Here is an 18,785-nt window from a genome sequence, read left to right as displayed (position 1 = left end):
ACACGTCCATATATTTAAGACCTTCATATATCACAAGCACCTTCAGCAACTCATCAACCTTATATGGATACTTCTGCCAAGTTACCTTTAGTTCAAATAAATGCCAACTCCAAGCCTACTCTTTACGACTCCATTGATGTGCCTAATTTAGATGATCCAAAAAAATGAAAGCAACCAAAAACAGTGTCAAATCCATTAAAAGATACAATGATAAAAGATAAATATGATTTGTTAGAAGAGAGACTAAAGGTAATTGAAGGCCATGATATATATGGGAGTATTGATGCTAATGACCTTACTTTAGTGCTTGATCTGGTTATTTCGTCAAAGTTTAAAGCTTCAAATTTCAAGCAATATGGTAGAATAAAATGTCTTTTAACACACATCACCATGTACTATCAAAAGATAATAGGCCACACTCATGATGATAAGTTATTAATCCATTGCTTTCAAGATAGTCTTACCAAGTCTACAACAAAGTGGTATACTCGGTTAGACAAAAGTATGATTTGCTCTTGGAATGATTTGTCTACGACCTTCGTAACATAATACAAGTATGTTGAAAACATGGCACCAGATAGGTTGTCCTTGTAGAATATAAAAAAAAGTGCAATTGACATTTTCAAAGAATATGCACATGATGGAACGACATGACAGCCCAAGTACAACCACCTCTATTACAGAAAGAAATCTTTATTCTACTTGTCAATTCCCTAAATACTCCCTATGACGAAAGAATAATTAGGAATATCTCCAAAGACTTTGCTAACATGGTGATTGCTAGGGAAATGATAGAAAATATAGTCAAGAATGGTAAGATTAAGTTGAATGATGCAACTGATATTGAAAAAGGAAATATCATAGAAAAAATGAAAGGAATGTGCAAGCAATCACACCTGAAGGACATTTACCCAAGAACTTTGTCATATGTAGTTTTTATCCTTTTCATCAATCCCACTTCTTGGTCATAAGTAGTATCTCTTAAAACCCTTATCTTTGCCAACTAAGCTAGTATCTAAGTTTTCTAGCAAATCCCCATCCCTAAATGACCATTCACTATCTTGTCCTTACATTTGAGCCTACTACCCAACTAACGAAAAATTAAAAAAGAAAAAGAAATGACCAAGAGAAACTTTCAATCCCTATTTCTTACCTTTTAACTTTGCTAATAGAAGGCCGATACCTCACTCCTGTGTCTCTGAAAATAACACCTAATCTATCAACAAGGAATTATGATCTTAATGGCAAGTGTGATATCATATGAGGACAATTGGCCATTCAACTAAAAAATGCAGATAGCTAAAAAAAAAGATTGAGGATCTTATCAAAAATGATATTCTGACTCCAAAACTAATGGAATAATAGAAGTCAATTTTATCTAGTTGCAAAATGTTAAAAGTTGAAATGTGAAAAAAGGTTCCGAGTGTTTAAATATCCAAATAGGATGGTTTTCTTTTGAACTTTTAACTTTTTGTGCATGACATGTGCATGGTGTCCTAAGAGTATTTTAAATTAATTTTGGAAGAAATTAATGCTTTTTTATTTTTCTATGAAATTTTATCTTTATGCATTTATTTGAATAACAGTCCCCTACAATTAATTTTTTAAATCATAAAATGAAAATCACTTTGCCAAAAAAGGGAGAAAAACAAAGAAAAAAAAAAGATTAGCAATAAAGTCCTATATAAATGATTTTCGGGATCCTCAAACTTTTTTTGGAAAAAAATAATAAGCCTTTTCAAAAGGAAATATACGTTTTCTAAATGGTAAGAATCTCAAAGTAATTGGTGATTACTATTAAAGAATAAACTCATTCAATACCTTTACACTTTTCCTTGACCACTTCTATATTTTAACCTTTTTGAATAATTTCACTCACTAGTCATAATCTTTCAAAGAGGTATGAATTTAAACTTACGAACCTTGTCATCATTTGATATATTGAGACCATAGCCTTTTTTTGGGCAATGAACAAAAAAGGCTAGTTTTAAAAATTTATTTTGAAAAACAAGATATTCTTTTAAGTTTCTAATTGGTAATTCAATGTGTGTCAAATTTTGCCAATATGAGAGAACCATCCAAATTCTTTCGATGACCACAGACACCATAAATGCCTGAACATTTTCTCAAGTAGCTCTTGTTTCATGTCTTAAGGCATATTGACTAAAAGAAACAAAATTCCTTCTTGTCTAAGATAATTTGTTTCATGTAATAATACTTTTTGCCCTCATTTTACCAAAATGTTAAACAGTCTGGAACCAAAATGAGCTTTTTTATGAACTATGTGATCAAATTGAGATATCTCATATAACTTAATTTTCATTGTCATAAGAACCTTAGGTAGGAAAACATGATGGATATCAGTTAGGCAAAAACGATTGATGGTAATAACACAAAAATAAAGAAAAAATAAAAAAGAAGCATGTTATCTTTTTTTTCAAATAACTTGCTTATCTAACTAAGTGATCGTGTTTGAAATAATAAATGGTCATTTTTCTCTATCTTTTGTATAAAGAAAAATTATCCACTTAATACCCATTTGAGCCTATTAAATTTTTTTGTTCCAAAATAAAACCCAACCAAGGATTGTCTTTTACACTAGAGGGCAAAATAAGAACATCTTCAAGAGATCAATTTCAAGGAAAGTGTTTGATATTAAGAGCATTTAACATGCACTTGGAAATGAGAGCCCAGGGTAAAAAGTGAAAGAGGTTTCAGTTAGAATCTTAAAAATTCAAGAAAGAAGAATGCTAAAGTCAAAATAAGATGTTTTCATAAAAAAAAATTGAAGAAAAGAAAAACAATAAGAAAAAAGAGCAAAAAAAAGAAAGACATGTACTTCAAAGACGATAATTTAAAGCAAAAAAAAAAGTGAATGAAGCTTCAGTTAGAATCCAAAAAAATAGAGCAAAGAAAAGGAAGTCATGTTCCTTGGATAAGAATTTTGGGGTAAGAAGTGAATAAAGTTTCAGTCAAAATCGTAAGTAAAACTTTAAGAAAAAAAGAATGATGAAGTTGAAGTTAGATGTTTAAAAAAAAAGAAAAAATAAAAAAAAAAAGCAAAGAAAGACAAACATGCTCCTTTGAGACGAGAGCTTGGGGCAAAAAGTGAATGAAGTAATAGTTAGAATCCCAAAGAAAAAGGAATAAAGTTTGAGAAAGAAGAATGCTAAAGTTGATATTAGATGTTCTAAGAAAAAGATAGAGTAAAGAAAGAAAGACACATAGCTTTTCGTTCAAAGAATGCTCTGTAAGATCCTTGGCATCTTTGGCCTAATTATCTTGAATAATATATTTTTTGAGCCTATTTATCCATTCTTTCATAACCCTAAACCTTGGCCTACATTACATATCTTGAAAAGTCTATTTTTATCAAATGTGGACACTTAAGTCTAATAGCTATGTCTCTGAAAATTTGTATATACCTGTTATATTGGCAAGATTCTATCAAAGTTCTTCATTGTTAGAAAATATAGCTCTAAAGTGAAAATCCGAAAAGGGCAGTTTAGAGATAGAACCATTCTCAAGGCCAAAAAAAAAATTTTAGAGTTCCAAGGTTTTATCTAGAATAAAAAATCACTATGCAAAACCTTTTAAAGACTTTGCATTCACCAAAGAATGAAAATAAAAATAAGCTTTTTTTCCTTCTTAGATCTTTTACGAAAAATAATGGTTAGTTTTGACGCACATTGAAATATCATGTTTTTAATAAAAGAAAAGTACTTTAGAAAAATTATCTCATTTATGAGGTCAAGAGTAATCTTTGTAACTCTCGTCAAGCCTTCCTTGAAATATGACCACCAGTGAAAAAAGTTAAATTGTCAATCACCTCATCCATAAGTGTTTCAAATAGTAATCATCAATTTTCAAGAGATTCGAAAATCATGAGTTTTCAATTTTTCTCATTGATTGTGAAGATACTTTTTATGTAGGGGCAATTTTGCAAACACTTTTGAGAACTTCATAGATTATTTTAACATTTTGTTTAGATATTAAGATCATTATAGTGAAGAGTGAACATTGAAAATTTGAATAAAGATCCTTCGAAAAATAAAAAAATAAAAAAGTCTTTACATTTGCATCACTTGTAAAAGATATTTGGCCTACATACCTTAAAAAAAATCACATTTGCATAAATTGCATGTGCATCATCAAAAAAACATTTAACTTGCATGTTGCACAAACAAAAAGATTTGCATCATTTAGAAAAGACATTTAATCTACGTGCTGCAAAAACAAAAAAGAAAGACATTCGCATTGGCATCACTAGCATTTGTACTTGCATGTGCGTTATGAGAAAGACATTCACATTTGTATTTACATAATGAAAAAGACATTTGCATTTGCATGTGCATAATGGAAAAGACATTTGCATTTGCATCATGGCATTTGCATCCTAAAAAAAGTATTTATAGGGTAATTTACATGAAAGGAACATTGGTATTTGTATTGTGAAAAACTCACCTATATTTGCATCAGGCATTCACATTCTTGCATTCACATTGACATTTGCATTCGCATCATTTGATGGAAATAGACATTTGTATCATGATTGTATTTGTCAACTTTATAAATATTAGAAAAAGAAAAAGAAAAAAAAGCAACAAAAAAGAAGGAAGTCTATCATGAAAAGATGAGAAAAAAAATAGTTTGACATGAGACCAAAATATCAAAAAAAGGTTTAAAAAGTTGAAAGAAAAATTATCTATAAAAAGTGAAATGATTGTTGGAAAATGAGAAGAAGAGATATGATACAAGATAATACTTAAGTCTAGTTAAGCTGGCACTAAACATATTTCTAAGACCTTCGGACATAATTTTTAAGATTTTTGGTCAAAACATTTTAAATTTTTAAAAGTTTCAATGCCTCTAATGTATGGGGAGCATTCAAAGATTTTGAAATCATTAAGACCTCTTGGCATAATCTTTAAGACCTCCAGACATAATCTTTAAAACCTCTTAGAAAATTTTTTTAAATTTTCAAAGTTTTAATGCCTCTAATATATGAGGAGCATTCAAAGATTTTGAGATTTGTAAGACCTTCGAGCATAACCTCTAAGATCTTCAGACAAAACATTTTAAATTTTTAAAGTTTCAATACCTCTAATGTATAAGGAACATTCAAAGATTTCAAGATTCGTAAGACCTCTAGGCATGATCTCTTGTTTTATTTCCAAAAGTTATTGAGTTTTTGTTTAAAAGAGTCTTTAAATTTGTTTCCAAATTATCAAGTTTTTTAGTTAAAAAAAACAAAAAAAAAAACTTTTGAAAAATCCTTGATTTGTTTTCGGACAAAATTGTTGTCTTTGTCTTTGCCCTATTCTTGATTCTTAGCAATGCACAAAGAAGGGTAATTATAGACACTAAATTTTATTTGCGCCTATCGGATAAGATCTTTTTTTTTTATTTTGTCTATTAATATTAAAATTAAAAATTAAAAAAAAGATGGGATAGGGTATGCATGGTGTTGTGCATGGCACCAGCCTATCCATCTGCCCCTATCGACACCATGCCCCCATTAGGCCTTAAGCCAATCCCCTACCATACCCATGGAACCCACATCCAGAACCCTTGTACCTTACCTACCCCAACTACCCAACCCACTCCATTGGCTCCCATACCTTGACTGCCTATCACCTCCCATTACCTTGCCACACTAGCCACCTTTTACTACCCCTAAGTCGGCCCTATAAATCCAACCCACGAACCGGTGACCAAAGGATGCATGCCTTCACCCAACACTTTGCCCAGCCACCTTCAAGTCTTACGTGCCCATATCCTAACTCAAACTCAGTACTTGGCCTTTTATCTTCTAGGTGACCACAAACCCATCTAGCCCTGTGCATTGCCAAACCCAACTCTATGCATGCCCCCAAACCCTCTAGCCCAGGCACTGATCAAACAGAAAAAAAATCACCAGAAAACCAATAAAAAAACCATAATAAAAAAGAACACAAAAAAATATAAAATATAAAAAATAAAAACGCAATCCTCACCGTAGGGAGAAACCATCGGTGTCGAGCTACTTGTAAAAATAAAAAATGTATATTAGTTTTGTTTTGTTTTTTTTTGGAAATGGAACATTATAACTTTAAACCTTGATCTATGCCTATTAGAGTTGTTTCTCACAAAAAGAAATGTGGATTTGAGAGCTTAGAAGATCGAAAGGAGTTTTTAGGCAATGTTTGGTATTTTTCGATCACCAACGACCACCAACAGTGTTCGTAGCGACGAAAGGTGATTAGCCTAGGGGGAGGTAGAGAGAGAGGGTTTATGAGAGAGATAGAGAGAAGTAGAAAAAGAGAAAGAAAATAAAAATGAAATAAAATTTTTTTGGCTTTTATAGTTAAAAAAACCAAAAGATGCCATTTCAATAAGGACCAAAACAACGTCGTTTTGACCATAAAAAATCTGTGCTTCCATTCACCGACTTGATCCAAGCTCTGTATAACAGACCCGACGACCCGGCTCCTTTTTACCTAGATCGATGTTGAATTATTGGTCTATTGAACCCCTAGACAGTTGAACCAATCCGATAGAATCAAGGTTGATTGGATCGTTGATCGGATTTGTTTAAGTAATTTTTTTTTCATTTTTGATTCATTGATTTTTTATATATATTAATTTTAATTGTTATTATTAGTTAAGCATGTTTAATTTTCTTGTTAGAATAAATGTTTAGTGTTTTTTACTATTAATGATATTAGTAAATAACAATAAATCTAAATCTTGATCTTTTTAAATTTCATTAAAAAAAAACCTAAAATAAACCTTATAAAACTATAAAATAATAATTAGATGATAATAACAATAATAAAAATGAAAAAATGATTTCAAAATAGAATAATAACCAAAAAATGCTACAAAAAATCTTTGAAAAAAGATAATAAGAATAAAATGATAAATTTTTTTTCCTGTCTAGATGATGGAGGAAATTTTATTTTAAAAATAATTTCACCTAAATGTTGGAGAATTTTAAAAAATATAAATAAATAATAAAACAATAATAAAAATAAACAGATATTATTAATAATAATTTTTCATAATAAAAAAATACATGAAAAATTAATTTTCAAAAATTATGAAAATTAATTTTTGATAATAATAATAATAATAATAATAATAATAATAATAATTATTATTATTATTATTATTAGTATTATTATTATTATTATTATTATTATTATTAACTTGCTTCGAAAATCTGTTTAGATATTGGAGATTTTTAGAGATGTTTGTATTTTCTTCAAACCCTAAAACTAAAACCCTTATTATTATTATTATTATTATTATTATTAGTATTATTATTATTATTATTATTATTATTTTTAACTTGCTTCGAAAATCTGTTTAGATATTGGAGATTTTTAGAGATGTTTGTATTTTCTTCAAACCCTAAAACTAAAACCCTAAACCCTTTGAGCCATAAAATCGAAACTCTAAAACTTTAAACCCAAAAATTAAAATCCTAAACCCTTCAAACCCTAAAACTAAACCCTTTAAACTCTAAAATCAGAATCCTAAACACTCAAAACTCTAAAACTAAGCCTTTTAAACCCTAAAATTTGAAACCCTAAAATTTCTAAACCTTTGACACCCTAAGATTTCTAAACCTTCAACCTCCAATTCTTAGACCTTCAAAACCTTAAAATCTTCCAAACCCTAAAATTCAAGCCCTAAAACCCTCTAAACCCTAAAAGCAAACCTTAAAACTAAAAACCCTAAATTCAAAACCCTAAACTCAAAAACCATAAAATTTCAAAACTCTAAAATCCAAAACCCAAAACTCTAATTTTTAAAACTCCAAACCTAAAACGTTAAATTTGGCATGCAACCCAAAATCATCACCCAAAAGTTATCAAACTTTAAAATCTAGACCTATACCTATATTCTAGACCATTATAAAATCCTAAGGATGCATGTGAAAATCTTATTTGAAATAATTTGTTCCCAAATGCTACCTAGACGATTGGGTGTTTAAGAAACTTTATTTCATTAAGTTTTTCATGCGAGCCCTTAATTTGCTTTAACAATGGGATTAAAACTATTAAATAATAAAATATAATAATAAAATGGGATCTTAAATATAAATAATCACACCTAAGCTCCTCTTAGATGTTGGAGAGTCAAGGTGGTCTCATTATATTTAAGAATCCAATTTTAAATTTGCATCTTATCATCGTACACAACACCTCTTGGCTGACATGCATTTATTGTTTGCACTCATTTTGCATATTTATGCCTTTAATCTTTGTTTCCTACTTGATGGTTCCATCATTTACTTTTTCACACAAAATGTTAAAAAAAAAACGTAATTTTAAAATGTAGGAAAAAACAAAAAATAACATTTCAAAAGGAATAATTCATGGTACTTTGCCTAGATGTTGGAGAGTTATTAATAATTATCTTTCCTAAATAATTTTTCATTTTCAAATGATGTTGTTGTAAAAATCAGTTAAAAACGTTATCTTTAAAGTTTTATCTAGATATTTGAGAATTTTAAGATAATTCTTTAAATTAAAGATTTTTTTGATACTCCTAAATAAAGAATTTTGATAAAATCAATTTTTTTAAATAATCAAAGAGAGTTATTATTAAATTTCAAATCAAAACCATTTCATCCAACATCTAAAATAATGCATGATTAATTGGTACCAATTTATGGCCATTATAGAGTGTTAATATTTTCTCGTACGTAACTGACTCCCAGATCCAAACTGATTTTCATATATTGAAATTTATCTTTTGGATAAAATTTAAACCCACTTTTATAGTTTTATTAAAAAGATCACACTTTTAAAAAGATTGGTGGTGACTCCTCCCATTTTTCTAGATTTTAAAAATCTTAAATGTTTAGTGATCTCAAAACCATTATGATGCTTTGTTATATCTTTTTGGATAATGTTTCAAACACTTTTCGTTTTTATTGAAATAAAATACCCATTTGTTTATCCTTTCTTTGTCCTTCTCATTAAAAAGAGAAATGTGTAACGTGTTATATTGTCATGAATTCAAAAGATGATGAGTGAGTGACAATGATCATGAAATACACATACATTATTTTGAAAAAAATTTTAAATGATAAGCAAAATAGTAAGGAATATAGATTAATCAGAAAATAGGCCTATAAGTCATAAAAGTGGTAAATATTGAATATGAGAAATGATGGAGAGAAACCTTAATATCCAAACTTAATCAGCTATTGGAATACATAGGATTAAAAAAAAAAAGAAATAGTTAATGAGAAATTTCAATGATTAAAAGAAAATGTCATAAAATGGAAAATAAAGAAGATAATTTTTTCATTTGCATCATGATTATCATTCATCGTATGACATTGCAAAAGCGAGCAAACAAAAGTCATTCATGAATGCATATGACATAATAGATATATGGGTCTAGGATAATCTAAGGCCAATAAAAGAAAAGGTCAAAATTTGAAAAGATGTAAGCCAATTTGTTTAGAGGAATCATTCAAATTTCATGGCCTTTGTTTAGATAAATCATTCAAGCTTCATGACCTCTGCTTAAAGGACTCTTTCAAATACCATTACCTCTTAGATTTTTAATTTAAAGTTTCATTACCTTTGGTTAGAGGAGCTATTTAAAATTTCATTGCCTCTAGTTAAATGAGCTCTTTTCAAAGTTTTGGAGCTTTTGGTTAGATGAGCTTTTTTATTTTAGACCTTTGTTTAGAGGATTCCTTCAAAATTAGGCATGATTTGTAAGACTAAAGGGCACAATATATAAGACCTATAAAATTTTAAATTTCAAGTTTCATAACTTCTAATTAGAGTAACTTTCTTTAAAATGTCATAGTGTTTAGTTAAAAGAGCTTTCTTTAAAGTCTCATAGCCTTTGGCCAGAGAAGCTAGTTAAAGTCTCATAACTTTTGGTTAAAGAAGTCTTTTTAAATTTTTAAAAATTGTTGACCCTTTGCTTAGAAGATCCTTTCAAATTTTTTTAAAAGTTATCGAGCTTCTACTTAAATGAGCCTTTTAAAATTTTAAGAGTTATCGAGCCTCTACTTAAAAAGCCTTTTAAATTTTCAAAAGTTGTTGAGCTTTTACTTAGAGGAGCCTTTCAAATTTTCAAAAAAATTACCGAGCCTCTGTTTAGAGGAGTAAAAAAAAAAAGTCGTGTTTAATGTTTTGTCTTTTGTATGTGCTTGCTAGAATAAAATTATTGTCTTTTTGTATTTACCTTATTTTTTATTCTCAAAAGTAGGTAAAGAAGAACAACTGTAGACACTTATTTTGTCCAAAACATCAAACATTATGTCAAAATAAATCTGTATCGATTCTTGGTTCCACTTGAATTCAGTCGAATACTTTAACTGAATTTAGCTAATTATTTTGTATTGGATCATTTATTATTATTATTATTATTATTGACTTCTCTTCAATTTTCTTCATCTTTTCCCCTAAAGTCCTTAGTGCATTAAATGCACCAAATTTCATCCTCTTTTGCTTAACTTTGAAGTAAAAATTTTTAAACCCCAGTCACCTGAACCTGCCTAACTTGCCAACATGAAATTCGATGACCAAAAGTCATTGGACAAATCTTCAAATTTTTCCACAAAAGAATCTTAGAAAATTTGGGATTTTGATCTCCTAATTAGCTTTATAAATAAAGCTAATTCCTGTAAGAAAAAGGAAGGAACCCAGGAAAGAACACTACAAAAAAAAAAAAAAACACAAATAAAGAGCAATTTTTTTTTGGGGTTCCTAGGTTACAGTTAAAAAAATACACAGGCATTATAAAAATAAACAAAAAAACACCACGGTCCTTTCATAGGAGGAACCACTAGTAAAGAAAAAAAAACTTGTGTTTGCAAATAAAAAAAAATTTAATCGAAACTAGAAACTTTGTTCTAGAAGGTTTGGAATTTAAAAAAAAAAAACTAGTTTCAAAAAAGTGTTTGGGAGACAAAATGGATCATTTTGGCTTTTTTTTTTAATTTATGAAAATTTTTTAGGTCATTAAAATATAAGAAAACTTTGAATTTTTTGGCAACCATTGAACTTTTCAACGACTGAAATCAAGGGATATCGCTAAAAGCTGGAAAACCTTGAAACTTTTTGACACTGTTGAAAATTTCAGCCATCAATGCACGACGACAACTGTTTGAAATCTGGGTTTCATGGCGGCAAGTGAAGGGAAGGATTTTTTTAGTGTGAGATCCTTTGATTTTAGAAAGAAAGTAGAGGAAAAAAAAAACTAAAAAAAGGCCTATTTATAGGCCACCAAAATGATGCCATTTTGGGATCTTGACCCATGACAACCTACGCAGGATTCGTGGCTTGACTCACTTACAACTCAACCCATTTGGTAAGCTTTCCCTTTTCTTTTTATTTTTCTTTTTTGTTTTGATTTTTAATTTTATTTATTTTGTGTTTTTTTTGGTTGGTTTTTTATGATATTATTGTTATTATTATTATTTTTTATGTTATTATTAATATTCATTCTTTTAGAAATAAATAAAAAATAAAAATAGAATTAAAATAAAATATAGATTTGGTAAAATAAAAAATATGCATAAATCTTTAAATAACTATTTAAGGAAAATTGAAATTTTGTTGCTATAATAAAAACTAATGAATTGTTTAAATTAATCTTTTAAATGTAATTTTCAAAGAAAATTAAAAAAGTTTAGTTTTCTTTAACTATTGTAAATAAAAAATATTTTTATATTTCGTCGATAAGCTGAGACAATCTAAAAATTATTTTGTACTAAAAGAAAATTTTGTTTCAATAAAAAAAACAATGAATAATAAAAATAAATAAAAATAAAAGTGTTTGTTTAAATAAATCTCTTAATTATTACCAAAAAAAATTTATGGATTTCACCAAAGAATTGAAATAACCAAAAAAGTTATTTTCACTAAATAGATAATTATTTGAATAATAATAAATAATAAAAGTATTTATTTAAATGAATCTCTTAATAAAAAAATATTTTTTAATTTTACCAAAGAGTGGGATAATACAAGAAGTTATTTTTACTAAATAAAAATTTATTTAAATAATAAGAAGAAAGATGAAAATAATCAATAGAAATTAATAACAAAAAACAAAAAAATCACAATAAAAATTAATTAAATGTTTAATTAAATCTTTTAAGAAAGGATTTTAAGAAAAATTAGGAGAATTTCATTTTTCTTTATTATTATCAATAAAAAGTGATTTTATTTAGGATCTTGTTAGCAAGTTAAGATAATCCTAAAATCTGTTTAAAATTTTTAAGGTTTCGTCGAAGAATCGAAATAATTTTAAAATCAGTTTAATAAAATTTTGAGATTTCATCAAAGATTTGAGATAATCATAAAATTAGTTTTAATAAATAAAATATCTTATGATGAAATTTTAGAAATTTTATGAATGATCAATTTTTCAAATTCTTTTAATAAAAAATATTTTTTATAAATTTCGCTAAAGTGTTGGAGAATTTATATAATGTAAAAAATAATAATAATTTCTCAAAATATAAATATTTTGGATAAAGAAAATTTTAAAGGAGTTAACTTTAAATATTTTGACAAACCATATCATTAAAATTAAAAGATAACATATGTTTAATTGGTACCATTCTTTGAACAGGTGACATGAAGGTGTTAATATCTTCCTCACTTGTAATCGTACTATCAAACTCAACCCTAATTTTATAGACCAAAACATATTTTAGTAAATTATAATTAATTTTAAGATTTTTATAAAAAGATGATATTTTTAGGTGGCCAATCACACGCTACAAAAAACATTGGCGGCAATTCCAAAAGTTTTCGTTAAGTTTAGCGATCGAGCCCCCTGAATGAAAAAATTGTTATGACACAGGGTATTAGACATCAAAAGTCACCTCATAACACTCCTTAGTTGAATGGGTTAGCTGAGACGATAAATAAGACATTAATGGAAAAAGTGAGATGTTTGTTTTCATAAGCTCAATTATCAAAATCCTTTTGGGATAAGGCTTTGAGTACAATTGTACTTGCTTTGATTCTCTCACCATGTGTTCCTCTAGATTTTGATGTTCTAGATAAAGTTTGGTCAGGCAAGGATGAGTCTTATGATCACTTACGCACTTTTGGATTCAAGGATTTTATGCATATTCCTAAAGATAAATTATCCAAGCTTGATGTCAAGACTAGACAGTATGTGTTTCTTAATTATGGCCAAAATGAGTTTAGCTAAAAGTTTTATGATCTAGTGTAGAAAAAATTTGTGAAAAGCAGGGATGTTGTTTTTGTTAAAGACCAAACCATATAAGATACTCTGAAGACTGATACACCAATTCCACTAAACAGTGATAGTTTGATTGACTTGGATCTAGTTCTTTTAACACATATGCCTACAAAGGTTAAAGATGTTGAGGATAACCAATATAATACGGGTGATGTTGATAGTAGTCCTATACAGGTTGAGGTGGGTGATGATACTCATGAACAGTTACTAGTATCAGAGGTTCAACAAGAGGTTTTACCAAAAGTTTCACTCAGGAGATCTACTAGAAATCGACAGCCTTTCATATGGTATTCTGTTGATGAGAATGTGTTACTAACTAACGAGGGAGAATCTGAATGTTATACGGAGGTTATGGAAGATGAATACAAGAAAGAGTGAGTTGATGTCATGGAGGATAAGATGAAGTCTTTGTATGAGAATAATACTTTTAAGCTGATAAAACTACCAAAGGAAAAGCTTAAAGTTTGTCATTCCATCACCGGAATGGCAAGTCCCTCAACATAATAAAAAATATGGAGATTTGTTACGCTTGGTTTCTTCCATGTGGAGGTGGCCTAAAACCAAAACCCATTCATCAAGGACTTTTTAGTCATTTCATACTTGGTTATAGGGTTTTAAACCCTTATATGGCTAAAAAAGAAACAAGAATGGTGTGGTGGCAATAGAGAAAAAAGGGAGAAAAAAAGGGGTTTTGTATAGTTTCGGTCAAATCTTTTGATTAAGGTCAATTCATTATCTAATTAAGCTGAAATTTTATCAATGTGTTTATGACTCAATGTTCTTCAGTCTAAATAGTGAAGATCGAGTTTCAAGTTTTTGACCTACTGATTTCATGGGTATTTGTTAATTCCTAAATTTGCTAAAACTTCTCCAATTTTTTTTGCAAGATTGTTTCTTTACCACGATTATTTAATCTTGAGATATTGTGGTTGTATACCTCTAGTTTTCACTAAAGAGAACTTTGTATTCCCAATATTTTGACAATGGAGATTATTTGTTGCTACCTGTAGTTTTCACTTATTGTTTTGGAGGGTTTTCCAAGTAAATTACTTGTGTTCTTGTGCTTGTGATTTGATGATTTATTTGTTAACTCTATTTGTTTGATTCCTACTAAATTCACATAAAAGAGGGATAATTTAATTTTTTTGCTACATAACATATTCGGTTTGAATATTGTTTGAGATTATTTTATCCCACTAAATTTAAGCAAAATCAGTAGGAAGAAATCTTCACAAAACCTGAGGCACACCACCCCCCATAAGATATAAGCTTTTTAACTGGATGATCAGCCAATATCATTCATTCCACTGGTCTGATCACATTCGAGATTGCCATGCTGCAGTTCTTTAATGTGCTGTGGATGTATTTTGCCGTTGCCTTTTATACAAATATTATCAATTAATTAGCAAAATTCATGGATGTGTAAATGTATAGTGTAGAAAAAACATACCTCAGGGCCTGTATATTTCCTCAAACCCTCGAGAAGCTAACCAGTTAAGAATACAGCTCGAGAGTTTCTCTTTCTCTGGATAACTTTCTGTGCTTTCCAAACAAATTCAAGCGGATTGTAAGATTCTACACTGGCTAATTCAGGTAAAGAAACATGCAAGAATCCAAATTTGTTTCCCCATGGTGACTCTGCATCCGCTTTGACCATCGCCTTCACTGACTTGTACCCTCCAATGATCCTAGTATTGAGCAGCACTAGTGCTGTAGAATTTTCATTACTCAACTTATTCCTTCTCGTTCCTTAAATGTATAATCGAGTCCCAAAGAAAATTATTCCCGTAATTATATCATTTATTGTGTGTTAGTGACCAAAAAAAGAAAAAAAGTAAGTCCAAACAGAAATTATGAACAAAACCTTACTGAAATTTTAGCTTGCTTGAAGCTATTGATGATGGGATAAGATATGCATATTGGCATTAGATTTTAAAGCTTGGAATTGTGGAATAAAAGAATGATCCATGCAAAAAAGTCGTGAGATAAGAGTTTATAATTCGACCACCATCTAATATCTAATAAGACTAAAAAAAGGAAATGCACTCGTGTTGGTTACATTCTCCTATTTAATACTTACTATTGAATCCGAGTGATATAGATAAAGAGAATGGTCGTAACCAAACATAAAAAATTTACCACACCAGTCAAATAATTTTTACGTATTGGAATTTTTGAAGATCTTGATGAATATAAAATTAGTATAATCATATATACTTGACCTGTTTAGTCGGATCTTGTAGAATTTTTATTGACAGTATAATTTTCTTTTTTGTTAAAATACTAAAAAATTTCATGCACTTTCTGAAATTTATCAAATAAGTTTTTATTATTTTACTGTATTTAATTAATTGAGCTCTTAAAATATTATTTTTGTTTAATTAAGCTTTTATTTTACATGAAAACCATTAAAATTTATTAAATAAATAAGGATTTAATTAAAAAAAAGTTTATTACTTTAAGGATTTAGTTAGATAAAAATAATAATTTAAGGGCCTAATAAAAAGGTAATTTAAAATTTTAATTGAGTATAATTGAAGAATAAGAACTTATCTACAAATTTTGAAAAAGAGCAAAAGGATTTTTTTTAATATTTTAATAGTTTTCCCTTGAGTTGACAAAAGTACAAATATGAAATGGTGACTTAAAAATCAGGAAAATAATATAATATCAAATATTGCATCAACTACCAGATTTTTTTTTTTCAAAAAGAAAAGGTGGAGTAAATTTATTTTTTACAAAAAAAAAATTACAATTTAAAAATAAAAAAAAATTGTAAATATTAAAATTTGAATTCTATGAATGTCATATCTTAAGAATTACTATATAAAATAATTGATCTAATTTTGGATTCAAGTAGATTCTTAAACGTATTTGTTATCCCTATTATTCATTATCTAATACAGTTGAGATATACTAATAAATGGCTAAATGTTAATAATGCTGAGAATATAAAAATATCTTAATCAGTTGTTACATTCTTTTTAATTAAATACATAATAGTGAGGTGGATTTTCCAATACGATGAAACAATTTATGACTTCTTTAATGTGCATGTGAGTTAAAAGCAAGTAGTAAACATACCACTCCAAGCTTGGTCTTGATTTGTTCGATGTGATCGAGAGAAAAAGTCATTGTTGAAATTACAAATGGCTTGAACTCAACCCAAGGATCCCCAGATCTTATCAAAGTTCTATCATCTTCAAGATAACTGCTTTTCAAAAGGCTCCACCCAAAATCTGATAGTGTTGAAAGCCGAGTATAAAACATTAGGCATTTCCCTGAAAATGCTGTTGCTCTTCTGGGAACGATGATCTGGGGCAAAACTAAGTGAAGGAAATGTCAATGGAACAGGAGGTTTATCAGCTCTTTGTAGACAAGAAAGAAGAGCACCCATAAGAGAATAACCGTCACCAAGCGCATGATGAAGCTTGAATATCAGATTACCAGCTGCATTGCTAATGGGGTACTTGATATGAATATTCCATGGTGGCCGGGAAAAAAATTTTGAGTTTATATAAATTGCCTAAAGCCAAAACAATGCTGTTTGGAGAAGGGTCAAGACAACGTCTTTTAACCCTGCAGGATTCGCGTGCCGCCCATAACCCAACGTGAGATCTGCGCAACGACCAGCACCCAATCTATCTTTCTTATCAGCCCTTAGCTGGTTTGATTGAATTGCTGATCAGTCTAGATCAGACTAAATTGATGTTGATCAGACAATTGATTGATCCGGTTCAAGTAAAAAAAAATTTTTGAATTATTTTTGAATTATTTTTTATTTTAAATTTTTATCATTAATATTTATGTATGTTAAAATGTTTAAATTTATTAGAATAAATTTTTGTTGTTTTTATAATAATAATTAACGAAAAAACAAAAAATAAATAATCAAATATATAGTTAAAAATTTTTATAATTTTATTAAATTTTGGAATAAGCCTTATAAAATAATGACAAAAAATAATAATTAATAATTAATGATTATGATACCAAAAAAAAAAATTGGTTCCTAACCTTTGATAAATTTCTAAAATTAAAAATAAAAAGTAAGAAAAATTAGTGTAAATAATAAAAAAAATTAGCAAAAATGTAAGAAAAAGAAATTTTATCTGATAATGAGATTCAAAGGTACTTTGAGTAGTGATACTTTTCAATTTTTTAGGTGAAAATATTTTTTTAAAATATTATCAACATATTAAAGTATTTATAAAAAGTTTTTAATATAATAAAAACTTTTCTTTTTTTGGCTATAAAGTAGTAAAAAAATTAATTAATTTGTTAAGAATAAAATGATAGAAAATAAGAAAAAAAAATTTATTCGATGATAAAATTATAAAAGTATTCTGAATAGTGATGCTTTGCAAAATCCCTAGAAGGGAAGCTTTTTAAAAATATTGTCAGTGTATTGAAATATTTATAAAAAATTTTCAATATAATAAAAGTTCCTATTTTTAAAAAAATTTAAATAAATAAATAAATAAAATTTTTAAAAAAGAAAATAAAATTTGTGCATCAACATATTAGCATTTTGCATTGTATGCATGACTTAATTTTTTACTAAAAGTAAATCCAAGTCTCCGAAAATGAGATTTTAAGGTATTTTGAAAAACGGTACCTAAAAAATTTTTATGTGAGAAAGAATTCTTCTAATACTATTAACGTATTAAAATATTTTAAGAATTATTTTAATAAAAAAGATTTAATTTATTTTTTTCGAATAAAAATGGAACAATAAATAATAAAAGATATTAAAAAAAACTAAAATTTCAATAAACAAAGAAAGTCAAGAAAATTATTTTTCAAACATCGAAATTAAGATTATTTTTGTCAAAATCAATAGATAATACGTAATTAATTGGTATCATTTTAAACAAGTACTATGAGGGTGCTAATCTTTCTCTACGTGTAATCGACTTCTGAATCTAAACTATTTCATAGATCATAAAATTATCTTTATAATAAATTTTAATTAATTTTAAAATTTTATTAAAATAATATGTTTTAATGTATGATTAATCTCACTTAATAAAAAAAATATTGATGATGACTTCGTTATTTTTTTTTTATTTTCAAATTTTTTGAACGTTTATAAAACCGTTACGACAACCACTATAAAATTAATAAATTAACATCATTCAACAATATGATGACATAAAATAGAATCTTAATATCACTCATTTAAAACATTCATAATACATTAATCTAAATCCTTTGTATCAACTACAAGTTTGATTCTGATATGAAATATTGAAATATTTAGTTCAAAAATTATATTTGCTTGCGATGATGTCTAATTTAAAATTTAATTTAAATAAATTAATACATACAATTATGAAAATACGACGCTAAATAATATCACTTGTCTTTTCAGGAATTTGGTGTCAAGTGTGACGGCACAATATCCACATTGAAAAGATCTTTCTCGCTATTTTCGATCAATGACGTGTGGGCTCCTTCTTGTGCCTCCAAATCCTTTCTCGTACAGCAAAAATCAAATGTCCAAAACTTAGATTTCTAATTAGGCATTGTCAAAAGTGAAT

At 27.9% G+C, this 18,785-nt stretch overlaps 1 pseudogene; it reads right to left on the bottom strand.

Annotated features, from left to right (window-relative positions):
- LOC111281595 (wax ester synthase/diacylglycerol acyltransferase 6-like) overlaps window positions 1-18,785 on the bottom strand; it is a 42,401-nt pseudogene that overhangs the window by 22,696 nt on the left and 920 nt on the right.

This window comes from Durio zibethinus, chromosome 5 (assembly GCF_047325235.1).
Source record: "Durio zibethinus cultivar Kanyao isolate XHJ-2024 chromosome 5, ASM4732523v1, whole genome shotgun sequence".
In the NCBI taxonomy this organism is placed as follows: domain Eukaryota; kingdom Viridiplantae; phylum Streptophyta; class Magnoliopsida; order Malvales; family Malvaceae; genus Durio; species Durio zibethinus.
This window is presented reverse-complemented; position numbering and strand designations above follow the sequence as displayed.